This window comes from Heterocephalus glaber, unplaced genomic scaffold, assembly GCF_053883595.1.
Source record: "Heterocephalus glaber isolate CG9 unplaced genomic scaffold, H.glaber_assembly_v1.0 deba00001698, whole genome shotgun sequence".
Lineage (NCBI taxonomy): Eukaryota > Metazoa > Chordata > Mammalia > Rodentia > Bathyergidae > Heterocephalus > Heterocephalus glaber.
Genome location: NW_028258419.1, coordinates 1,546,212 through 1,569,495, shown reverse-complemented (window position 1 = coordinate 1,569,495; position 23,284 = coordinate 1,546,212). Strand labels below are relative to the sequence as shown.

At 38.4% G+C, this 23,284-nt stretch overlaps 1 long non-coding RNA gene across 5 annotated transcripts in view; it reads left to right on the top strand.

The window, feature by feature from the left end:
• Positions 1-22,964, top strand: part of LOC101724561 (uncharacterized) — a 61,713-nt gene extending 38,749 nt beyond the window's left edge. For 2 of the 5 annotated variants that reach the window (XR_002391638.2, XR_015446558.1), the window contains 4 exons: positions 14,821-14,918; positions 17,500-17,567; positions 18,144-18,263; positions 18,457-22,964. This is a non-coding gene — a long non-coding RNA (uncharacterized LOC101724561). Of the gene's footprint in view, positions 1-11,901; positions 13,457-14,204; positions 14,291-14,820; positions 14,919-17,499; positions 17,568-18,143; positions 18,264-18,456 lie in introns of those variants that run through there. The other 3 variants (XR_002391640.2, XR_015446559.1, XR_002391639.2) reach the window with 2 other exon arrangements.
• Positions 22,965-23,284: the final 320 nt, after the last annotated feature.

Sequence of the window (23,284 nt, the reverse complement as noted above, 5' to 3'; positions counted from 1 at the left end):
ACACACACACACAGATCTGCTGATTTCTTCATTTCTTTCTCTGGTTCTTTTTCTTAAGCCTTTTGGTTTTGAAACTATTTGAGAGTTTGTCCTGAATCCATCATAACCAGTGCCTTCCTAAGCTTTATTAACAGTGCCATGGGTAAGAGTGCTCAAAAAGATGCTACCATTATGCAATGTCTTAGTCACCTTTCTTGTCACTGGGACACTTCCTGACACAGGGAACTGAATGGGAGGAGAGGTTTATTTTGGCTCATGTTTCAGTAGTCTCAGTCCTTGCATGGTTGGCTGGCTCCAACACAGGACATCATGGCAGAGAGGAGTGGGGGAGAAGTGCTTAGGTAGACAGGAAGCTGGAGAGGGAGATACATTCTTCCAGCGACTCAACCCCTGTGACCTGCCTCTTCCGACCAGACTCCATCTCCTAAGAGCAAGTCCACAATGGGTCCTCATAATCCAGTCACCTCCACAAGCCCTGCCTATGAGATCATGAGGCTCTTGTGGGACATATAGATTTGAACCATAACTTTTAGTGTTTCCTGAGGGGCCAAACATCCAGGGATTTTCTGTTTCTCTATCTCTGGAGTGCTCAATGAGCCAACATGGTAAGTTTAGCCATGGTAAACTTGGGAGAGTCTCTTCTCATTGACTGTTAGTCACCTTGCTAAGTACCAAATCAGAGCTGCTTGTAACTCATCTGTCACTTCAGGGCTACTTTCTTCCTTCAGACTTTTCTGCAGAGCACATTACTGATTCATGGAGCAAAGACACATATGCCCTCTTCTTGCCTCTGAAACATGGAGACCTTTCTCAAGCTCCAGCAAAGACAAAGACTAACCTCATCTAATGAATACTAAAGGGTATCTGGCCCAACAGTTCACTGTGTATCACTGAATACATCAGCATTCCCACAGTGAACCCAATTTAGACTCAAATTTGGAACCAGTTATGCCTTGAAGAATAAGTTTCAATCTTTTGATTCAGTTAAATTAATTATCTTGAATAAAAGAATCTTGAAAAATAAACATAACCCTCCACAGGGTGCTCCTCAAGTAGAATTTCTTTATATCATTACATATATTTTGACTATTATTTGTGACTATAATTTGAGGAAATTTCAGGGTAGAAAAGAGGGAAGCAAACATTGTTCCTTTGGCTGAAAATAGCAGAAAATTCTGACTCAGATTGCCCTGTTGAAAGGATAGAGTTTCAGGTGTAGAGCATTTCAGGATGCTAGATTTTCTCCTGTGTGATTTGTGTGGCTCAACTCTCTCCTCTGCTCGCCTCCTTGTAGGCAAGATGGCAGCATCTGGTCATGTCCAGAGAAGTCCACATCCAGAAGAAGAAGGAGCATTATTTCTCTCTCTTTGTCACTTTCTTCTGTCTGAGTAAGGAAACTCTCTCATGGCACTGCCAAGCAACCCTCCATTCATGTACCAGTGGCTAGAAGGAGCTCATATATCCAGTCTTAAACCAGCCAGTTAGACAGGAAACATAGCCTAACAGGCCTACAGGTGGACAGGAAGCTGGGGGGCAACTGCAGGGCCTCTCCAGTGCTTAGGAAGTCAGACAGGAGGTGTCTGGCCTTCTTCTCCTGCCTGATGAACATCTAGTGGTACTCACTGTGTTGTAGCCTGATAATTTGTGTGTAGGTAGATGCAAACCAGTTATAAATCTTTTTCTGTTATTCTTTCTTATAGGATTTTCAAGTAGAAAATTAATCAAGTCAAATATTATCAATGTCCTCTTTCTCCTATTCATTCTGATACATTTACCTCTACCCCTGACCCTTTTGCAAACTTCAGTTGTGTGTGTCCAGTGATACCCTGGCATTTACATAGCAGCATGAATGGCTTGGTGCTTTGGCCCTGTCTCCCTCATAGTTTACTGTAATCAGGCCCTTTTCGAAAGTTCACAGTCTGAAAAACTGAAAAAATAAAAAAGAAAGAAAAAAGAAAAAAGAAAAACAAAACCAAACAAAACACCACATCTCCCAGATTCCCTTATAGTTAGGGCTTCTGGGTTAAAATGCCTACTGGAAGCATTCAGGTGAGGATCAGGGGAAGGAAGGAGAGAAAGCCAGGTCCAGCTGCACTGGCATCGTATGGTGTGGGCCCCAAGCAAGGGACTTCCACAGCCCTGAATGAGTCCAGTTGCCTGCTTTGTGGCTGTGGACAGCAGGTGTGGTGACAGCACCAGCTTCTAATGATGGGTTCCTGAAGCAAGAGCTGTAGCAGGAGCCTCTGGTCCCAACCTTCCTGACAGTCGTTTAAGAACAGCTTCCCTGGAAGGTCAGCTCAGAGCTCCTTGGCTTTTTATTTCTGAAGGCCAAGCTTGGAATCCTTCCCCCTTGTATTCCCAATTACTTTTAAACATTTAATTACTTTTAAAAAATCCTTTTCTGCTTAAATTAACTAAGCATGTTCTGGCAGAAACCTGTCTAGTCAACAGTCTATTGTCACTTAAAATTCAATTTATTTAAAACCAACCAGTATCGTCTCTCTGAACCTGTTCTTATTTCGAATATCCTTGTGTATCATCACCCAGGGTAATATATCCTTCATCCTTTCATGGGTGATTTAATCCTTCAAAAGATATCTTTTTTTTTTTTTTTTTTGGTACCCGGGGATCGAACTTGGGACTTTGTGCTTGTGAGGCAGCAGAAACACTAAGCTAAATTCCAGACCCCAAAATATATCTTTTAACTAGACCTTTCTTTCTAGTCCTCATGTTTGCATCAAAATTAGACACTAGTTCTTTTTAGACCTGGGTTTGGTCTCTTGCTATTTTTCTCAAGTGCTCAACTTCATTTCTCTTTACTTATTAACCTGTCATGCCTCCAAAGGTCAAATTTATCTTCCTAAGACATTTGTTTTTGTTTTGATCACAGGACATTCACACTGAGCTACATCTCCAGCCTGTTTTTTTATGTTTTGTTTTGAGACAGAGTCTCACTAATTCACTAAGTTGCCTAGGCTGGGCTTGAACTTGTGATCTTCCTTCCTCAGCCTTCCATTACAGGCATGTACCACTACTACCTGGCAAGATACCCTTTTTTAGCATGTCATTACAACTTAGGGCATGTATTCATGTGTTTGGGGTACTGTAATGAATTATTATAGATTGGGAGGCTTAGACAACAAATTATTCCTCAGAGTTCTGGAGGCTAAGGAGCCCAAGATAAAGGTACTGGTTGATTTGATTCTTAGAGAGGACCTCTTCTTGGTTTGTAGGTCTTGTTGTATCGTCACATGACAGAGAGAAGGAAAGAGAGAAAGCCTCTGTGTCTCTGATAGACATGGTACCATTACAACTGTGCTACCCTCAGGACCCAGTGACCTTCTAAAGGCCCCATCTCCAGATGTTTCCATGATGGGGATTAAGATTTCAATTTAAGAATGTGAGGAGGATCTATCAATTCATAGTAATGCAAGAAATCCTAAGTGGTTTTTAAAAACTCTTAACTGTGTTCTTTAAAATATTGTCTTAACCTATAGTTTCAATCTCCCGGAGGTGCATGATTTATAGAGGAAATTATTATGTAAGAGGTGCTGTATTAAGTGCTTAGCCAATTTCATTAAAACTTAATAGAAGTCCTTCAAGGTAAGTATGGTTTTCTTTATTTTCCAGGGAAGCTAACTGCAATTTAGGTAGGTTGGGTAGCTATCCCAGCCTAACACAGTGCACTAACAGTACATTTCTTTTTTTCCCTATTAAGTTTATTGGTACATTTTAGGTATAAAATACAGTTACATTCATCACTGGGATCTTGTACCTTTACATGAGTATCTTGGTTCTTATTTTTTCCCCTTCCCTTGTCCACCCTTCCCTATTTGCAAAGACTTTGTTTCCATTTTTTTCCTTTTCTCATATTTTTTCTTTTCCCTTCTTTCCTTTCCCCTACCCATCCCACTTCCTCTACTCCTTTAGAACTTTTCTTCCTATTACACAATATCAATTATACATTGTTTTAATTACAATATCAAAATTTAGAGGAAATTATCATAGATTTTACAGAATTTAAAAGGATATAGAAAGCATATTACAAAAATCTTTTTTGAAACAAATTTGAAAACTTCTAAGAAGTACCTTGGAAGACAAATTAATGAAACTGACTCTGGAGGAAATATAAAATTTGAATAGCACCTATTAAAGAAAGTATATTCCTAGCTTGAAAACCTACCTATATGACAACAAGCTCATATATATTTTAACTGATAAATTATATCAAATATTTAAAACAAAAAAAAGAAGGAACACTTCTCCCCTCATTTTAGAAAATCAACATTGTGCTAATACTAAAACTGGATAAAGATAATAGAAGAATAAATTATAAATCTAAATAAAAATTTGTTTAACAAAACAAACTATTACAAGTCAGATCTGGCAGTATGTAGAAAGTGGTTTTATTATAGAGATGGCAGTGTTGGTTCAGCTTTGGAAGATCCACCCCAAAAGTCATCATTTTAACAGAGAAAAGGAAAAAGTCATATGATGATCCTGTCAGTAGTTGCAGACAAAGTATTGGACTAAATTCTAAAGCTGTTCATGGTAAAAGCTATCAGGAAACTAGAAGTAGAACAAAACCTTCTCAACAGATCAAAGACATGTACGTACTACATACTTCCAGCAAAAACACCTTATATGAATGGAGAAAATACAACGCTTTCTCCTTAAGGTGGGAAACAAGGGCAGATATGCTTACTCTTCATCTGTCCACTAAACTTTGAAACCTAGGCCCAAACCAAAATAGTCTGGCAAAAAAATGACACAATTAGGATAGGATTGGCAAGGTAGAAGTAAAATCTTTATATGTGAAGAATTGGATATTGAAATTTAAAAGTTATGTAGGAGTACAAAGGACCTAGAAAAGTAAAAAGAGAAAAAAGAATAAAAACAGTGTTGGAAGACATTTAGTACCTAATTTTAAAACATCCTCTAAAGCTACAGTAATCAAGGCAGTGTTGTTATAAGAAAAGACCTATAGATCATTGAAGTAAAACAGAGAATCTAGAAATAGAACCACACATATATGGTCCACTGAGTTTTGAAAGATTATTTAACATTAACATTTTATAGAACATAAAGTCAATTCAAAAACAGAGGAAAAGATAGTGTTTTCAGCAAATGACACTGAAACACCTGGTACCATATATAAAAAATTAACCTCAACCCTTTATTTTCATACACAAAAATAACTTGAAAGGATCTATGAACCTAAATATGAAAGACTAAAACTATAAAACTTTAAGAAGAAATTATAAGGGAAAATGTTTCTGAATTTAGGGTAGGCAAGAATTTCCTAGGATATAAAAAACATGATGTATAAAAGGAAAGAATTGATAAATGAGATTCCAGCAAAATTTAGAACTTTAAATGACATTGTTAAGAAAATGAAAATTAGTCCTTAAACAGACCATATTTATAATGCATATAACCTATTACCAGAATATATAAAGAACTCTTACAGCTCATTAATAGATAACCCAATTAAAAAGTAGACACAAGAAGATGATAAAGTTTTTTGTTTTTGTTTTGGTACCGGGGATCGAACTTGGGACCTTGTACTTGGGAGGCAGGCGCTAGAACCACTGAGCTAAATCCCCAGCCCTAAGAAGATGATAAATAGCCAGTACAGCACAAGGAAAGGTGTGCAACACTAGAATTAGAAAAATACTAATCAGTACAATAACAAGATTGAATTATACACTCATTAGGGAGATTAAGTTAAAAGTTTTAAAAGAACAAATGTCAGCTTAGGTGTGAACCATTTAGAACTTTGTAATACTGCTAATGTGAATGTAAAATGATAAAACAATTTTGGAAAACAATATAGAAATTTCTTGTACAACTGTTAAGAACCAACAGTCCTATTTTTAAGTTTTTACTTGAGAGGAATGAAAACACATGTTCACAATAGATTTGTACATACAAGTTGCCTATCCCTTATCTGAAATTCTTGGGACCAGAGTGTTTCAGATTTTGGTTTGAAATCCACTTGATCTGCAAAGAGGACAGCTACTCCTGCTTGTTTTTTTTTTTCAGGTTCCTGTCACATGGAGTATTGTTTTCCACCCTTTAACTTTCAGACTACGAGTTTCTTTTTGAATTAAATGTGTTTCTTGTATGCATCATATTGTTGCATTTTGCTTCTTGACCCATTCTGCCAGTTTATTTCTTTTGATTGGTGAATTGAGACCATTAACATTGATGGTTATAACTCATACATGTTGAATTATCATTGTCATGACATTTTCTGTTTGTTGGATTCTCCCCCTTTGCATTTAATTTCTTGTCGCACCCAATGGATTTATTCTGCTGGGCTTCCTGGGGTTGTAATTCTCATTGTCTTTTCCTGGGTTTTGTCTAAAATTTTTTGGAATGCTGGATTGGTATTCATGAAGTTCCTAAGGTGCTCTTTATCATGAAAGTATCTTATTTCTCCATCAGTTTTGAAAGATAATTTTGCAGAGTGCATCAATCTGGGTTGGAGGCTGTTTTCCTTTAGAGTTTGGAATACGTCACTCCAAGCTCTTCTTGCCTTGAGGGTTTACATTGAGAAGTCTGTTGTGATGCTGCTGGGCTTTCCTTTGTATGCGATTTGTTTCTTTTCTCTAACTGCTTGTAGAACTTTGTTCTTCTGTTGACTTTCTGGCGTCTTAACACTTATATGCCTATGTGTAGATTTTTTTTTTATCAAGGCTAGCTGGAGTCCTCTATGCCTCACTTACCTGTATATCAAGTTCTTTTCCCCTGCTTGGGAAGTTTTCTGTCATCACTTCTGTGAAGAGTTTTTTATGGCATCTGCACTCTCTCCTGTTTATTTATTGACTCCAATCAGTCTTACGTTATTCTTCTTTGCATCTTCCAGCAGCTGCTGGATTGATTTCTCATGGTCCCTTAAAATTTTAAAGCAATTTTTCTTTTCCTGGTCACTAATTGCAACCTTATCTTCTATATCTGAAATTCTGTCCTCACGTTGGCTCATTCTGTTCCGCAGACTTTCAATGGAGTTTTTAATCTCCTGGAAATCTGTTTGCATCTGTTTTATTGATTCCATTTGTTTCCTATGTTGTGATTCCATCCTGTACCTGAGCTCCTCTATAGATTTATTAATCATGTCTTGTACTATGGGCACAATCTCTGCTGTTATCTGAGAAATTATTTCTGATTTTATTTTTTCCAGATCCCCTTTTCTTGCCAGTTCAGGGAGTCCAGGTTGTTGAGTATCAGTTTTCCATCTCATTTCCCTTTGGGGTTGCTGTAGAAGATCTGGAAGTCTGGTTTTAAGACTTGTTTATGTGTCTTCTCATTTTGATGGGGAGGGGGGTACTGCTGATGCCCGTGTGGGTTACCTCCTCCATGACGGTGGGTGTCGTATGGCAGCCTGGAAGCTTCCTCTTGTGTGCTGGGAGCAGCTCACCTCCTCTGTGCTGGTGGTGGTGGTATGGTGGCCCGTAAGCCTCCTCCTGTGGACTGGGAGTGGCTCACCTCCTCTGTGCTGGCAGGGGTGGTATGGCAGTCCAGGAGCCTCCTCTTGTGCGCTGGGAGTGGCTCAGTGGCTCACCTCCTCTGTTCTGGTGATGGTGGTGTGGCAGCCCAGAAGCCTCCTCCTGTGTGTTGGGAGCAGCTCATGCCCCTCTCTCACTAACAGTACATTTGATCTGCTAGCCTAATCTGAGTGTTTCTAACTCAGCCTAATAAGTATCTGTGTAAATTCCTGTATATTCCCTTTCCTGTGTTTATGTCCTAATCTTTTTTTCTCCTTTCTCTTCATGTGGAATTCCCAACACCCCTATTACACTCCTATTCATCTTACTAACTTTCAAACCCTCAAACTGCTCCTATTCCCTCACTTATTAGCCTTTGGAACTTTCTCCCAGCAATTAAGTTCTAGGAATAGTTTTCTTTACTTGTAAAATAAAGCTAAAATTGGCTTTCCATTCTTCCTTATGAAGGCTTTGGTTCTTGGAAGCTTTAAGACTCTGATGGAAGTCATAGACTTTACTGATGAACAAACTGACTTGTGCACAAACACATAAACTACTTACATAATCTAGAAAATTCCTATGCTTCTTGAAGCCATCTATGGACTTAGGTTTAACCTCTTTCAAAAGGTTACTCCTAGGATTAGATAAAATATTGTATGGAGAATTTCCATACAAATATAAAATGATACATGAAGTAAACTGGTACTCAGTGAAAGATTAAATGAATGAATGAATGAAACTTAAGACTGGTCAAGATCACCTATTTTATCCTTCCTGTTTTGAAGAACTGTGACCTTAGAACTTTCATTAACCTTTTTCCCTCATGCTTATATGAATCAAGGGAGGTTTCGGTGGTATACAGATGTTTAGGAAAAAAAGTCTGTGGGATTTAGAATCTGAAACACCTCTTTTGGGTCCCAGTTCAGTCTTTTTCTATTTATATATAATTTTTAGGATTCTTAAACCTCCCTCAAATCTTCTTATCTGTATGTGGTAATAAGAATACTGCATGCATAATTATATACCTAATTAAAGTCAAAGGATTGTAGTAATGGTCAAATGGGATAACGTATTTGAGAGAGCTTTACAAACCCCAAAGTACTTTGCAGATGGAGTTGTATTTGTTTTCTTGTTGAGCATATTGACAAAGGAAAGGGATAAATAAGGAGGAGGAGTTGCTTCAGAGAGGTAGAGAAGCCTCATTCTTCCAGACCCCTCAGGTTTTGGATGGAAGATGTTAGTATGCACCACAGTGGGACTATGTCATGCCTTCCTATTTGCTTCTCCTGCCTCATTCTTTGCTTCCATCCTTGTCCTTATTAAAACCTCAAATAAGTACGCTAAGAGAAAACTTGTCACTTTTTAAACAGCCAATATTGGTGTGGTTTTACTTTTTACCATCTCTGAAAACCGACATGTGACAAAGCATTTTGCCTCTGGTAGCAATGATATATGGGACTATATGTTCCTTTAATACATGAAAGGCATAATGAAATTCAAGAGAGGCAAGGAAAGAAAGGAATGGTGATAAATTTCCACATAAATGTCTCATGTCGGTATGAGATCATCTATAATCCTCTTATTCCTCAATAAAGAAATTGAGATTTGGGGAGTTGGAGCCACCTTTTTTGTGGCAGAATCAAAACTCAAGTGCAGGTCCTCGTAATAAGCTCAGATGATTGATCCTAGTTGTCTCTAGCCCTTGTTTCTTGGATTCACCAAAAACTTCAAGACCGGGGCACATAATTTGTCATCTTGTATTTTACTCAGGGAATGTCATCAAGCCTTTTGTGTTTATGATTGTGTGTGACTACGTGAAAATGTAGAAGAATCTTAAAGTGGCAGACTTTCCCATATTCACACAGGGTAGAGTCACTATTATATCATGAAAACATTCCTTAGGTCCTATCATTTGATTTTAAGAATCAGTAGTAAATGGTATGTGCTGGATATTTTGTTTTGTGGTGGTCAGATCTATCTGATTCTCTTTATTCAGTGTTCTTATATTAGTTTAAAAAGATGGACCTGGGCTGTCATTTGGTTATGCTCCAGTCCTCACTCCAGATTTCACAGTAATTAATGCAAAGGGGATTTTCTTTCCTTTCGTGGACTGCAGATGTGAGTGTGTTAAAGTTTCTAGGGACAAAAATTTAAGTGGCTGCTGCTTTGTTTTCTCTTGCTTCCTCCATATATGAAACGTTCTGATAGATCTGCAGGAAGAGATTTAGTTGCAGATGGCAGAGGTCAGTGTCTTGTGTATTCAATGTAGTCAATAATAAAGTCAGTACTTATGCTAACTGAATGCTAATAAGAAGCACAAGGACCTTGGAAAGTCATTATGTCTGGTCATTGCTTCATAATATTACTCCAACAGGCTCAGGAGGCCAATGGAAGGAGATTTTTAAACAAGTATCAAGAAAAGACCAGAAAAATAAGAAAACAATTGAAATGCTACATAGATTGTAAGATTCATGTGATATACCATATTTCAGCAGAAGGAGAGTTTCAAAGTGTCATTTCTTTATAGCAGAAGAATACTAATATTTCCCATTGAAGGAAATCTGGTCCTCATCCAAATCTAAATGTTATGTTTTTCTTGTCTAAAGAGTATGATTCCTTGTAAACATCTAGTAGGCTTCTATAGGCACTAATTACAGGCTCTTCAAATAAAGTTAATTATGTGCAACTAGTAACACTTCTCATGGGAGGACATTTCTGTATCACTGCATTTGGGTGGGTGTGTAGGGAGAAGCAAAAGCTGAGAGGCTGGTACAGATGCTTCTAAGTATCAACCGGAGCTCAGCCATCATCTCTGCATTGTCCTCCAAGATATTACCACTTCACAATATGAAGAGTGACACTCTGGTCTACACATGTAGGCCAGACGTGGTTTCCCCCTTCACCTCTTTCTAGTCCTTCATTCTTTATCCTTAGGGGACATTTATGCCCCTGAACCAGAGAAGGAAGCAATGTAGCAAGTCAGACATACACATAAAATAGAAGAAACTTATCAGTAGGCAATGATAAGGCCCACAGGGCCTGTCCATAAAAAGAAAGAAAAATCCCAGTTCCTCAATTCCTCAAGGTAGGCACAGTGAGATCTTTCTTCCATATTAATCTCTATGTGCTAGGAAATCATTATTGTAAAGGTTTTGCTAATCGACTGATGTTAAAAGATTATACAATTTTACAGCTTAAAAATAACTTCAGAATTTGTACCATTTTCTCTTGCTATTTCATATGTATCTGTCCATCTCTCTGTCTACATATCCATCCACCCATTCACCTATGCCCCCAGGCCCTCATACATGCATCCCCATCCATTCACCCATCCATTTATTCTTAAATTGCTCTTCTATGATTTCTAAGAATATCTGCTGGCTATTTGGAAGCTTTTGTCTTCTTGGCTCATAGACCTCTACAGTTTTCCTCTGCTCTTCCTGTACTGATTGTGGCAGCATGTACATCTTATAGTTATCTGTAGTTTACCCCATTTGTTTTATTTGGGATTCATGTTACCTGGATCTTTGTCATTTAGTTTTGTGGTAAATGTGGTCTATAAGTTTCCGATTTTGCTGCCTTATTGCTTTGTCTAGTTTAATAGGAGAGTTGGGGATTACTGCTATGCCAGTTCCTCAGCTCTATTGTAATTCCCTTGAAGAATAAATTATTTAAAAATCTTTGTGAGCTTTTTTGTTAGAAGGACCAGGTCTCAGTTCCATTTGAGCAAAGTACCTAGGGGCTCCATCAGAATTTGGCTTGAAATGTCACATTGCTCTAGACCTGTGGGGTTTCCAGTTGTTTCCCATTGCTTTTACCCTGAGAGGGACTCACAATGTCTGATTTTTAAATTTCATTCACATTGCATTTTTTTGAGGCAGAGTCTCACTAAGAAGTTTAGCCTAGAGTTGAACTCACTATGTAGCCTGGGCTGGCCTCAAACTTGTGGTGATTCTCCTGCCTCAAATTCCTGAGTTCTGGCATTATACACATACACCACCATGTCCAGCTCACATGGAATCTTAAGTTCTTTTCCTGCTCAAGTGTTATATGTCTACCCTAGACATATAATACATGTCACTCAACTGGCTAGTTACTTAGTTCCTGTACCTCTCCTGTATCTCTTGTCAATATTTAGAACTTCAGTACAAATTTAAGACTTATTTAAGCTAGATGTTTGGCTTTAATAAAACTCAAGATACATATATATATATATATCATATATAAAGCATATATATGATGTATACATGGTAAATATATGTGTGTGTGTGTGTGTGTGTGTATATATATATATATATATATATATATATATAGTAACTCATATAGTATACCTAGTTACTTTGTAAAATTTCAGTGTTGAAGCATATTTACAGATCCTCTGACAAGGTTTCTTTCTTGGCATTTTTGGGATTTTGGGGTAGATAGTTCTTTGGAGACTGTTACATACATGGTAGGTAGTTTAGCAGCAGAGCTGGCCTCTACCCACTAGATGTCAGTAGCAACCCCCAGTTGTGACACCCCCCAAAATGTCTCCATTCCCACATGTCTTGGGTGGGAACGGGAAGGTGGATTATGGTGGCATGGTGGGTGGGGGTTGCCCCTGTTGAGAACCCCTGGACTAACAGTTTTCTCACTTTATAATTGAAGAACAGGTAGACAGAGGAACAATCATTATACATGTTTGCACCATTGTATCAAACTGTTCTCTAGATTCTCCTGGAGGACATAATCACAAAACATGGATAATTATGTCTACTAATATTTTATAGTTTGAAACTGAATGCTTAAAAGGTTTTGGAAATAAGAATATAGGCTTTTATGGACCAAATTATTTAGATGGCCTCTCCTGTGAATATTGATTGCAAGAAGAAAGAGTGTTCACTGTTGGCTCTTGGAATGCAGACTAACACTCCACCGGCATGCTTTTGGACTTTGGGGAGAACTGGAAAGTAGTTGTTAAGACAATGAGATCCTGTGGGTTTGTTGATTTCTAGTAAGAGCATTATTTTGAGATTGCTTTCTCTTGGTATTTCCTGTGATGGAGTTGGCCAAAATGAAGAAGAAAAATACTGCTAAGAATTCACCATCACTAAAGACTACTGGGAAGGCAGCCAAACTGGCAAAGGAACAGAAGGCTACTAGCATCTTTTTAACTAGTGGGAAGAATACTAAGTTCATTTTGGTAATGCCTTTCTCTGTCACCATCTGCTAGAGATTTATAACAATATACTGTTGCAAATCCTGTTATATCTTAAAACAGTTGGCAGAAATGAGGGAGAGAGAGAGAGATAGAAGGGACTAAAAGGACAGTGTACATTAAAAAATTTGGCAAAGTTTTTTGCTAAATATATCTTAATGGTAGCATCACTAACTCTTTTGGTGTTTTATCGAATAATGTCTTACTATTCGCATGTTTTTCCTAAAAGCATAAGTTTTAGATGTACTAGAAGAAGAATGTGGGGAAGACTTTCCTAAGTTTTAGCAGTAAAGCTGGCCTATGCAGTAGTTCATAGATGGTTTTAGGTTGGACAGTGATATATATGGGTGAAATATGTTTTCTAGATTCAACAAATCTTCTCTCTAACACTTTTTGTCGATGTTAGCCAGTGGAATTATCTCATAGGTAAGACTTCTAAAAAGATATCTTTTCATATCTTAGGAAATTGTTCACTCTTTCCTCATGGAATCCAGTGCAAGTGTTCCTTATTTTTATTTCATTTAGTGGCAAGTGATGTTGGAACAGCATGAAGATAGAAAATGAGATAGAGGGGATTGTAGGACCCTGGTCTCTTCCCCTTCCTCTCTCTCACATCCTGACCATAGGTGAATGGTTTTGCTATGTGGTCCTGCTATGATGTACTGTTCTGCCACAGGAACAAGAGCAGTGAGGCAACCAGTCATGGGATGAAGCCTACAGAACTGTGAGCCAAAATGAACCTCTTCTCCACATTAGCTGATTGCTACAGGTATAGATTACTGTCCCAGGGCACTCACTGACAGCAGGGAGGAATTAGTACCCACATGGACTCTCTATAAGTGCTCATTCCCACCCTTCCTCTGGAAAACTCTCTCCTGAGCAAGCTTCCACTGTGTATGACCTATCTTTGAGATCCACTGGTGACTGACACTTATTTTGAGATGATGTATTTTGCAACCATTCTCATATGTTTGACTCAGGTCACCTGATCCCAGACATGGAAATATTCTTTGGAAGTAATCAGTGACCTCAGAAGCAACTCCACTTCTAAAGCCTTCTTTGTGACATTAGGTTAGCAAGTATGACTCCAAGAGTGGGACACAAAGCACAGGACATTTTTTTAATTGTTCAGGAGGCACTGCAAGGACCATTTTGGTGGGAGAAAAAGAACAAGGTTGAAATTCAGAGAGGCACTTGCCCTTTGGTGGGGTTATTCTTTATTAGTATTCTTAGGAACTGTATCAGTGCTTTGGGGCTGTCTTCCAAAATGGCAATGAGAAAATCTGTGTTCTTCTAGGAGTCCCATTGAGTTATAAAACTATTTTTATTTCATCAAAGTTATTGTGCAGCTCTATCCTGATGAATATATGTCATAGGGAAAAACAGAACAATTTTTTGCATTTTCCTTTTTGTGTTTAATTTCAACCCTAGTTCCCATATGCATTCCAGAGACAGAAGGATCTAAGATTTCTAATATGTACAGTTATGTGCATTTTAACAAACTTTAAATTTCATAGATTAATGAAGCTTTCCTTTTCTGCTGTATGCTAATGAAGAATGGAGGAAAAGGAGGGAAGGAAACTCTTATATAGATTATGCCTGGGTAAGAATTTAGCTTTCATCAAGTTTACTGGTAATCCTAAATCTTCATATGGAAATGTAACTCATTTCTTTGAGCTGTTTACACATACATTCAGAATACTAAAAAGCAGGCATACATTTTTATCTTATACCCCTTATCTCTAATAAAAATCATTTTAGCATGAAATGATTAATAATGACAAATTTAATAGGATAAGTTAATGAGGGTTAATTTTGTATAGGGAAGAAAAGTGAAGGAAGAGAATAGAATTTATGTATCTTAATTTTCTGAATGTAGAGTTATCCAAGATTGTTTTGGTAAATTATATTGCTTTTATATGAAAAGAACAATTTGTCTGAAGAAATGTTTTGGAAATCATCAAGTGCTAATCAAATATTAGTGTTTACAACTGAAGATTATTTTTAATATAACCTGAGTTTCCTTCAGGCCTTACATAATGTGTTTGTGGGATAACCTTTACAGGAATAACACAAAATTCACTTGCCTGAATTCACTATAAACTCCAGTGTTCTTTCTCCTATTAAACACAGATTGAAAACAACAGCAGTAGCAACCACTAAACATAAAGTTATGCCCAGGGGCTGCTCCTCATACTCTCAGAAACAAGTTGGTCCAGGATGATTTCCAGGTATGACAGTTAAACTGAATTTTCAACTTGATTGGCCTGTGAGTCACCTAGGGGATTAGTAAAACACACCTCTGGTGTGCCTGGATTGGGCATGGAGGTGTGACAGTGGATATTATGTCTGGTCCCTGGCTGTTTCCTCTTTGGTGCTCTTCCCCTACTCTACTTCCTGGCTACTGTGAACTAAACATCTTTGCCACACCAGGTCCTTCAGCCATGAAGTTTCTAGCTTAGAGCCAGTCAACCATCAATTAGGTCCGCTGAAACCATGAGTCAAATAAACCTCTCCTTCTCTTAGTTTTGGGCATTGGATATTTTGCACTAGCAGTGGGAAAGTGGACTAAAGATACCAGGTGTTCTTCAATGCTTTTGTACTTTTCTATGTCTGTCTCTCTCTCTAGCTTTGTTGTATCTCTGGGGCAGGGAAATACTTGATTTGAGTTTGTACTTCTGTAATTATCTAGCATAGTACATGGTTTATTCAGGATAACCGGTAAATAACTGTTACATTGAATTAACAGATTTTCCTTTGTCTTCCCACACACTAGCTATTTCACCTGGGGGTGTATCAGCAGCTTGACTGTGCCCTCACCATTGTTATTAATGATGAAAATAATTTTTCACAGAATTTGTTCCCATTTGGAGTAGAGGGTTGGGCATGAATGAACTCTAATGTAAGTTACAATTTCCAGGGACTTTTATCATTTTAGTTAACATGGACTTTGGGTTCAGACAGACCTAGGTATGGATCTTGGTTTTTTTTTCTTTTAAACAAGAAGTTTATTTAAACAACAAAACACTTGACTTAAAGGGAAAACTATCTAGGATTCTTTTTCTTTTAAAGAGTAATTTACTCCTACATAAAGATGGATTGCCCTACATGTAACAGTTACATACAAAACAGTTATAAAATTGTCCTTGGTTTTACAATGATAAATGAAAAACATTAAAATTCTCCAATCAAACAAAGTATGCAAGGATTTTTATGTTGTTGTCTTTTCTGTTAAAACAGTGAGAACAAAATAACTTACTGGAATATAAAGATAAGAGCTGACGAGCATGCCACTAATGGAGAGAAGGAATTATTTTCATAGAACCAGTATCTCCCCATCCCGTCTCCAACTGATGTCAATCAAAACATATTGTTGGCCATTTAATTAAAAAAAATGCAATATGCTTGTGCACATACACCAGATACTTTATGTACAATAAAGGAATGGGGAAGGGGTAAATGAAAGAATAGAGAAAACTATACTGTAGTAGTCAGGATGTAGTGGAACCAAATTGCAGTTTTTTAAATTGAGAATGTATTCTTGGTCTGTAAGAACAGAGTTCTGGAGTAGAGTTGTTGCAGGTTCCCTTTTTAGTAGACACCTCCTGTATGCTGCTAGAACACATCAATTGTATCTTCGCCTTCCATTTCCAACTGTGCAGGTGTGTCTGTTTCATTGATTGGCTGTCCATCAAATTGGAATCTGATCTGCCTCATTGACAAACGCTGTTATTCACTATAAGCTTTCATTAGTTTACTAAGTGGTGTATGCCTCTTAATCTTAAACTGCACCACAGAACCATCCTGCCCTGCCACCTTCAAATTAATATGATCATTGTTCTCAGTCTTGACTCCTTCCTTGGGCTTTTCGTTGGCCATAGCGAGCACCTGAGTCTTCTCAGCTACCGCTTCACAAAAGAGGTACCAGGTCCGCACCAAACAAGCAAACAAGCAGCTCCATGAGCAGCAGAAGGAGGTGGCAGTGGTGGCCGAGGGAGAGGGCACGTGCACGTCATGCACTTCTTTCCCGCCTGAATCTTGGTTTTGCCGTCTGCTAGTGTTGTCTTGGGAAAGTTTCTCAACTTTGAATGGCTGAACTGGAGGTGCCCAATAAATATATTGTGAGTGAATGGTATGTGAGCTTCATTGCTATTTTCCCTAAAATGTAATATATAGATAGTGTTGTTAAATCATTCATCTGGCAAATTCAAAAGGAAGGTAGAAAAATATTTTGATGTTTTACAAACATACTTTTGGGTATTCACCTGCCAAGTTTTGTGCCCTTTCTACATACTTGTAGTTACTTCTGAATTATCTTTACTTATATATTTTTAATTTTAGGAAAGATTTGCATCTAAAATTATCTTGTATTACTATGACTTTCTTTTCTTCCATATATATGTTTAATTTTATCATCACAGCAACTGTCTGGGGTCATTGAAGTTATCATCCACATTTTACAGACCAGAGAGAAATCTCAACCCCAGAAACAATTTGCTTTACCTGAAGTTACAGCCATGTGCCTAGAACCTAGATTTTCTTAGAATCTGCCAGATCTTTCCCAGTACCCTATTGTTTTCTTAGTGAACAGGATTTTTAAAATGAGCTGAACATTTATTTATCTCCGCACACCAGGTCCTTTCCATGAAACACAAGAGGAAGGAGAGTGGAGCCCCAAGCTATTGGGTGGCTTTTATGCTAGTACATTTAGGCAACTTTTTTGATCTCTACAGTTTGTTTGTGGGTGGAATGTGGAAGAAGAGAAACAGAGAAATAGTCCATTAAGCCCGACAGCTGTGTTTGTGTTTGCAGCTGTTCCTGTGCACACAGCGCCACTGGGAGACAGAATAGCTGGTCTCATGGCCATGGACAGGCTAGAGGTGAGAGCAACACAGCCTCCTTTGTGGGCATTTGGGAATCACTGAAGCATGAGAAAAGTTAAGAAGAAATGCCAAAGTCGTGTTCAAACTAGGATTTTCCAGCTTGAAGCATGATTATCTCCTCTTTTAACAATAATAGACAAGCCCATGCCTGACAGGCTCAATGGTGCAGGTTAGCTCTGGTAGGGTAGGGCTGCTCGAGGTGGACTGGCTGCTGATGGTTTCAAATAGACCAAAATATTGGTTTCAAGTGTAGATTGTGGAGCTAATTGGGCACTTATCAGGTGTAGGTACTTTGGATCTAGCAGTAGGAAAAAAATCCCTACTGTAATTGAGTTTACATTTTAGGAGAAATAGAAAAATAACAAAATCAATAAGTAAATGATATAATACATTAGAAGGTTATAAGTGCCATGGAGAAAAATTCATCCTGCAAAGGGATGGGATCCACTAATGATATTTTCCCTTCTTTTCTGGCCCATGATAAATATTTCTTGACTCAATATTTTAATGCTCAGCTCTTAATTCTTGGGCTATCTTGATTCTCTACTAACTCCATCTGTCTTTCTTTTCTAGGAAAGAGTAGGTTCTGAGGTTTGCATTTGGTGAGAGTATGTTGCCCTCCACATGGCAAAGATTCAGGAATGAATAAAGACAAGGAAAGGAATGAGCAGAAATGAAAATCATTATTGAGAGGTAAGTAGACATTAAAAGTCCATACTAAATTTCAGCTTTCTTTTCTTTCTGTTTGTTTTTTTCATGTATTTTGTATATCCATAATATTGAATTAGTTCTGACTTGTCTAAGACCCAGTTCCAAATGTAGAAATTTTTACTGCTCAGTGGAGTACTATTTGTAATCTCTATACCATCCTTTTTCTATTCAAAAGAAACTTGGGCATCTGCTGTCAGAATGAAAAGAAAAAGCCTCCATCAACACATGAAAGGAAGTCCAGACTGAGGGAAGGAAGAGTCTGCAATTACACAGTACCAGGGTCAATATTCAGAAGCCTTGGAGTCTTCCAGCAGTTATGGCCAAGAGGAGGACTTGCACCAACTTATCACAGCAAGTGAAGCTTTTCTTGCACTGTATTTCTTAAGGAAATTCTCACACTGGACAATCAGTGAGGGAACTGGACAATTTTGTCATTCACAGCTTTAGAGAGAACACAGATCTCTGATCTTCAGTTGCTTCCATCAGTTCTTCCCATCCTCCTGAGGCTTCTTAAGAAGTCAAGGGATGGGGCTCTGGAAATGTGCTTGAAGCCAGGTGGAGTTACCTTGTCTCCATGGCAAAGACAGGCAGGTGCTCAGGGCCTTTGGAGAAACAGGAGGATGTTTTTTTGTGACCATTCCTTAGCCTTCCATTTACTCTTGGACCTCTGTCTGTGACTATGAATAGCTTGGCCATGCAGCACAGTAAGACACATATTCTACCTAACCATCCCATGAGCACATTCACACTTGCCACATGTGTGCACTCAGATCATTTCAAACAATAATCCCCCAAATTCCCTGAGCAATATTTTCTCATGTCACAGTGAACTGCTCTGATTCTTAAAATGCTATCAATTCTATTTTTAAAGTGTTGCTTGTCACCAACTGAAAAATTAATTTCATGACTCACAATGGGTCATGACTTGTGATTTGAAAAACAGTACTCTGAATCCTTTGTTCTCAACCAAGACAGCTGTTCAAACTTTACTCATTTGTGTCCCTGGATGATATAATACATACCCACTAATGTATATATGTGGTAAAATATCCTTAGTGATTCTAGTGTGCCCCTTACCATCCCCTAGCCAATCCAAAGTGACAAGATGCTAGGAAAAATAAACAAAAGGGAGAGAAGAGGAAGAATTTTTCCTAAGATTTAGAGCACAGCTTGTCTTTTCTGTCCCAGAGAGTACCAGCTCCTAATAAAAAAGAAGTTCTAGATTCCAACTAGGACACAAGAAAGCTGGATGTGATGGCACATGCCCGTTATGCCAGAACTCTAGTAGGGTGAGGCAGGAGGTTCAAAAGTTTGTGTCTAACCTGAGCCACTCAGTGAGACCCTGTGTTAAAAGCTAATTAACTAAATATATTGATAGATGAATAAAAAATTTAAAAAGGGGCTGGAGTGTAGCTCAGTGCAAAGACTGTGTTTCAATCTCCATTAACACACACACACACACACACACACACTCACACCACAAGATATGAGTGATTGCACTACAGTTTCCAGGAGATAAATTGAATATATTCATGTTGTATAAATGACACTAAATCTGAGGTGAGTCCACCCTTACTTAAAGCTTGCCCTTTTATCCTTTATGTGTTTGAGAAAAGTTTTCCTTCAAGGCCAGAGTTCTAAATGCAATAGCATGCATGTGTTCTTGAAGGCAGATGATGACAGGGACCAACTCAAGCTATATCTCTACCTCCATCTTTATTGGATGTCCGGAGACCTGATAGGGTTTGAGCTAAGTGTTCCTGGATTTTAACTTCCCAGGATCCATTATACTAGGGTGGCCAGGACTTTTGCAGACAGCATCTACACAGTACAGAAATACACTGAATCCAACACCCACAGGGCAGTAATCTCTCTGGGTGTGAGCTTTCAGTCCACAGTTAAGCAGATGGGAAGTGTAGGACTTATCATATTTGATGACTAACATATTTGATACCCAAAGGAATCAGTCTTTAATAACTTTCTTTTATGCGACCAAATGATTTCCACTAATAATTCAGAAATGAAATAAAAATATGAATTGAAAAGAAATGTTGATATTTTAAAATTGATCTTGATAGGGTTAATCATGCTAGTAAAAATAAAATTAAAAACATAAAATAAAATAAATACTATAGTACCAAAAAAGAGAATTGTAGATTAAAACATTTAATTACAGGAACATGTATTTTAAAAGTCTTGTATGTCACAGTAATGAGTAATAACACAATAACTTTAATTTGTTTTTAAGCTCTAACTTCTCCAGATTTGTCAAGGACATTGTTAAAATTGCTCTGTGCCTTCATGTTCAGAGTTACTAGCAGATATGTCCATCTATCTTTGCTCATAGTTGACTGAAGGACATTTTTTATTAAATTGCAATTTACAACTTTTCTTTCCTATGAAGAGGCAGATATCTAAAAGAGGAAAAGGCTTAAATGTAACAATAGATTTATCAGAAGTTCTTAAATGATCCCATTTCACAAGAAAAATTCCAGAGACTTCAATACTATCCATTTTGTTTTTTCTTTACTTCAATTTTGAAAGCTTTCAAATGTCTCTGCATCCAAAATTTTCCACTAAAAATCTTTAGAGAAGACTATCTTAAATTTCTATCATTCAGTGAAATCTGAAGTGTTCCATCTTTTGCAACAATCAAAGAATGGCTGAACAGTAGTGAACATCAGCACTATTTAAAGCACTGTTTTATGCTGAGCTACAAAGCTGAACAGACTCAAGTTTCGTTTCTTCATCCTTACATCCACTGTGCTATTACCATTTATTAAGAAATTGTGTGTGTGATACCACAGTGATTGGAGGGTCCAGACCACGACCAAAGGAAGCTTGAGCTACTGTGTGATTGAAAGTTCTCTGAATTAGCTGCCATGTAGAATATGATGGTTATCACAGCATAAGCAATGCAAAGGTAATGCTTTGGAGCTTATGCAGTGTATTGTTAACATTCAGTGCTACCTGACGTTTAGAATTAACAGTGTACTGTGACATTACAAAGCAGACCAGCTTGTATCTGTTTTTTGGTAATGCTGGGGGTGGAACCCAGGGTCTTGTGTGCTAGGCAGGTATTCTACCACTGAGCTACATCCCCAGTTTGCTTGGTTTCCTCATTCTCTATTAAGTTCTGCACAGACAACCCCCTCCCTCGCCACCCCACCCCCCCATTGCCTGCACTGGGGGGCTCATCAGGAGTCCCATTTCTGGTACATCCTTGGGAACAAGACCTGGTGAAGATTGGAAGATTTGGTGCCTGACCTGTGTCCCAGTGTGATGCTTACTCACTTCTGCCCGCCCCCCAGATTGGTTCAGTGGCTCATCCCTCTCAAGCTTCTTCTCCTTCTGTACCTCAGTGGTGAGCTTCTAACCTGGGATTCTACTATTTCTCTGTGGGTAGAGAGAGGGAGGTAGACAGGGAGAGAGAAAGAAGAAAAACAAGTTTAATCTCCTGCAAGGCATTTGCTACAAGGGACATGAATCTTCACCTTGTATCGCATTCTGGGTCTCCAAGACCTGAGCCAGCAGCAATTGTTCTCTGTGGGTGTCGAGGGAAACTTGCTCTGCTGGAGCCCAGCCTCAGATAAGAGGCAGCACGTGCCAGGGGCCTGCATCCCAGCACTATATCCCCAGAGAAGTCACTGGTTGCTTGTGCAACTTCAGGCCAGATACCAAGTCCTCTGTGTGGAGCAACGTCCTCATGCAAGTGGCATCATAACAGTGCCCTCCTCACAGAATCTCTGTGGGGACTAAAGGAGACCATGTGTGCAAGGTGCCTAATCCATACCTGTGAATAAAAGAACATGCCATAAAAATTAGTTAGGACTTTTACTCTTCTGTATAATGATAATTAAAGACATGAGGGAAATACACGAATACAGACAATTCTTTCATAGGTTTAGTAAATATTACAAAAGTTGTTATTTCTGAGACTGACTTGATTCTAGTTTAAGTGAAAACTGGTTTGTCTCATTAGCAGTATTCTTTTATTTATTTATTTTTATTTATATATTTATTGGTACATTTTAGGTATACAATACATTTACATTTATCATTGGGTGTTTGTACCTGAACATGATGTATCTTAGTTCTTATTTTTTCTTCCATTACCTGTGTGCCCTTCACCCCCTCAGCAGTATTCTTTTAAAAGGCTACATCATTAGACATTCTGACTCCATGTACAAGGTGGGACTAGACTGAATCTGAGTACAAATGACAAGAGGATCTGGGACCTCAAGTTACCTTTAACTGTGCAGCAAATCACATTTCTATGAAAATCCAGGGGAACAACTCACTTAGAGGAGATGCCACAAGTGTGTGAGTGTGAGGAGCCAATCTTCACCAGTGGATTAGTACTTGATGAGTTCATAGCTGACTTGTTGTTCGGAGGGGGATCCAGTTAGTTGGAACAGGTAGGTCACTGGGGGCCTGGCCTGGAAGGGTTTATCTCTTCCTGGCTTCTTACTTCATTCTGTCTCTGCCCATGGATGCCAGGGCCTGAGCAGCTCACACCACCAGGCCTCTCTGCCACCCTGCCTTGGAGCCAGCAGGATGTGGACTGGGACCTCTACAAACTGTGAGGCAAAAAAACCTTTCTTCCCTTAAGGTGTGGGAGTAAGGTATTTTGTCCCAGGGACAAAGAAAGTGACTAAAATGGAGCTGTAACATTTCAGGAAGTGTCCTCTCCTGGCTGCTGACTTTAGTTCCACACACCAGGGTCCTTTTTATCCCTTTTGCCAGTGGCCACACAGCTGGGAATATTGATTGTGCTGCTCTAGCTGGCATTTTTAAGGATAAGGGTTTTGTCTTTTCCTTCACTTGTTTTGTTGAACAGAGGCAAGTGTTAGAAGCTAGTGTGGGCTCACTTTCATTTTAAGTCCAAAATAACGTTTGTCACAGGAACAGCAATACAAAATGCAAATAGGAATATTTTGATGGAATTTTTATAGGAGTTGTTTTTAGTGTTTGTATATGGGATAAGGTCATTTTAAAGTAAC